A 3,468-nucleotide genomic window follows, 5' to 3' on the forward strand; every position below is an offset into this window, starting at 1 on the left:
ATCCCAATTTACTGTGTTGACTTGGCATTGTACAGAAATGGACAACCATATTGGTCTAGAAAAGTTAATTTATTTTTATTTTTATTTTTTCCCTGTGTACAGGGGTAACACATTGTACTAAATATGTAAGGTCATATCTACGTGGGTTTGATTACAGAAACTAAGAAAGTATTCTCTAAATAATGAAAAAAGAATAAGATAAGACTATAAGAGCGAGAAGCAATTTAAATATGTTCAGGGACCATTTTCATCTCCAGAATTAAGGATTATTTTGATGTTACATCATTGCCTTTTCTTTTACTTTCCTTTTTTAGTTTTATTTTAGGATTCCCTATTTTTAATGTTCATACAGAGATTTCTTTAACTGAAATACCGAATAGTTTCTTTGGTGTGAAAAACTATAATAGTACACAGGATCCTAATGAGAGAATTAATAATGTGAAATAGGAAGTAAAGGGCTAAAGGTGTAAGGAAAGTGGGAAGGGTGGGGGAGAGGTAATAAGGGAGAGGAAAAAAATATGAGAAACTGAAAAAATGGAAATAAAGTGTTTGTAAATGGAGAGGGGAGGAGGGGGTGAAGGGAGGGCAGGGACAAGAGCAGAAATGAGAATCAAGACCTATTATGTAAAGGTACAGAATCCCAATGATGAATGTAATTGTATTGTATACCTAGATTGTACCAATAACCTCAATAAAAAGAAAAAAAAAATTTAAAAAAAAAGAATAGCCCACAAATTTAAGGGAGACTTACAAATGAAAAGAGAAGGGGAAACAGGAGCAAGAGTAAATGCATTAAGCCTCTAATTGATATCTCATAATATACCAGAAGACAGGACAGCTCCAAGTTAGGAATCTTTTGCATCTCTATTTCTGAAACGATAACTTCTGTTTATTTAAATAAAATAGAAGAAAAGATCATCTGGTGATTCCAGAAGTTCCTTTTTTTGCCCCCTCTCAGACACTGCTATGTTTGCAGTACTCTCTCTGGCCCCATTCTGAAACCCTTCTTGTATAGCTGGAATACAATTCATTATCCTTCTACTGTATCCCAGGCCTCTGTAATGAACCACATAAGCGAATTCTATTCAACAAATACCTTGATTCAAAGCAAAAAATCTTTGGTTAAAGAACAGGGTTGGGTGGCATCACCAATATTTTAGATGGCTTCCAAATACAAAAACCAGCCAGTCTGCTCCCTCCCAGTAGTTATAAGTGAGGAAATGTAAAAGGAATGTTAATGTTCTGTAATACTGAGTATAATGACATACAGCAATGGTAGTAACACCAATCTCAATTGTGTACCATCTTTCATTGGAGACATTCATACTCTGACTAATCAGTGTCATCCCTTTTTTACTGGCAGGGACACAAAGAAATGGCAAGCAAGACTCCAGGGACTTGCCTAAAGACTACACATCAACTCAGAAGTTAGCCTGAGGTTGAACCGGTGTCCTGATTTCCATTGAATCTGTGGCCCTCTTTCTGAGCCAGGCATACCTAAAAGCTCTTTCCCTTGAGTATCCTTGGACTCCTAGTCCCCTTCACAGAGTATTCTTGGAGAGATTGCTCAAGAGGCCTCATGTCTGATCATGGGTCATGCTGCCCAAAGAGCTACTGTAAGAACTCAAAACCAAAAATAAAGCCATTTTGCCATATCCCTTTGACCTCCAGTGTAGGAGGCCAGATAATGAGGATCAAGACCTAACTGACCTCTGTGAGCACAAAAGAGAAAAACAAGCTGTTCCTCCTCTGGCAACATGTGGGCATGCTAGCACATTCCAAGTTCCAGAGAAGAGTCAATAGCAGGATGTTTACCTGGGTACACACTACAGATAACAAGAGGCAGATAGTCTTCTATTAACCTAACTGCTTGCTTCCTTGTCTAAGTGAATAAAAGTGAGGTGAGCCAAACGCTCAGGCTCAGTCCACTAGAGGCAAAAGCCCACTGGTCCCCCCCATGGTAAATTATCTTTGTATCTCTGTCTTTAATCTCTATTTACCCTCTCCAGTTAGTCATTCCTGTCAAGCTTGTCTCCTGCACTCCAGTGCTGCCAGACCTCTATAAAATGTTATTTTTAAAAGATATCTAAGCATCTTACAGTTCACCATCGGGCTGGGGGGAAAGGATTATTATTTATGTTGTGTCAAAATTATGAATAAGGACTAATAACTGATGTTTCAGCTCTGGTTTAATGAGAATCAGAAACTTACTACACCGTAGAAACTGTAGGAAGAGGGCTGGGGATTTAGCTCAGTAGCACTGCACCTGCTTCACAAGCACAAGGTCCCAAGTTCAATTCCTGGTACTCCCAAAAAACCCCAAAACAAAAAACAAAAATAAAAAAACAGAAACTGTAGGAAGAGCGCAGATTAAGTAGGTTATAGGTTTGAAAAGTTAACTGAGTTAAAATTATTAATCAATTGCTTCTTTGATTATTCCTTTTACACCCTCATCATTACACAAAGAACAAATGCAAATCTAGATTCTGCAAAGAATAGAGTAAAAACACCAATCATTATTACAGTTTTCTTAACAATGTTCAGATGACCTTGGATTAGATCCTAGAGAAACAGATTCAAGTCCCTTACACAGTTGAGCCATGACTGAAATTAGAAATTTTGAAAAGTTTGATTCAAAAGTTTGATTTTCAACATCTAAAAGGATATTTATGTAACTATCCTTCTTGCACATAGTAGTAGCCTGTTATTCTGGCAAGAAAAATAAAAGCTAGGAAACAATACCATTTTAATTAAAGCAAATGTGTATGTGGAGAAATACTGAATGGCAATCTGCATACTACCTTAAAAGGAATAGCACAAGAGGTGAGAAGAGACAGCATGAGTCAGTGGAGTTGAAGAGATTGACATGCAAGACTGAACAAATACAATGGATCTAGTGAATGCTAAAGTAGTTTGTTTTCAAGCTTTCCTCTTTTAGTTCAATCTGCGTCACTTTGATTTTCCTTAAAGTCGTGTGGGAGAAATGAGGAATGAAATTTTGCAAAAAATATGTTGCTCAAAAAATGTGTCACAGTAAAACTTTTAAAAAAGAATTATTTCTTTGTGCTGGGCCTACTGAAACAAATACCCAGGTAGCTATGCTACAGAAAGAGGAATCAAGTTCCCCTTCTAGTGAGAGTATTGAATGTGTTAACCAGTCAATATATAATTCAACAAGTATTCTACTTGCCTTTCCTGCCTATGATAATAGTTTTTTTTAAGACAGGGTCTTGCTGTATGATACAGGCTTAAGAGAAATAGTAAAAATGCTTTTTGAGGAATACAGATTCCAATAGAGTATGATCTATTATATCATATTTAATTCTAGAGTAAAATGAAAGACAGGGGTCTGTTTTACATAAGAAGTTCACTGAAAATGAAGAGGGAAGAAAAGAAACTCAACAAAAGTCTAATGATTTTAATTTTTTTGATACTGAGGATTGAACTGAGGGATCTATATATATATAT

The 3,468-nt window shown here is 36.3% G+C and overlaps 1 protein-coding gene across 4 annotated transcripts in view; it reads right to left on the reverse strand.

The window, feature by feature from the left end:
• The window catches only part of Tada2a (transcriptional adaptor 2A), a 57,680-nt gene that overhangs the window by 27,744 nt on the left and 26,468 nt on the right, over positions 1-3,468 (reverse strand). The window lies entirely within an intron of this gene.

This window comes from Fukomys damarensis, unplaced genomic scaffold (genome assembly GCF_012274545.1).
Source record: "Fukomys damarensis isolate Sample0158 unplaced genomic scaffold, DMR_v1.0_HiC HiC_scaffold_13, whole genome shotgun sequence".
NCBI lineage: Eukaryota > Metazoa > Chordata > Mammalia > Rodentia > Bathyergidae > Fukomys > Fukomys damarensis.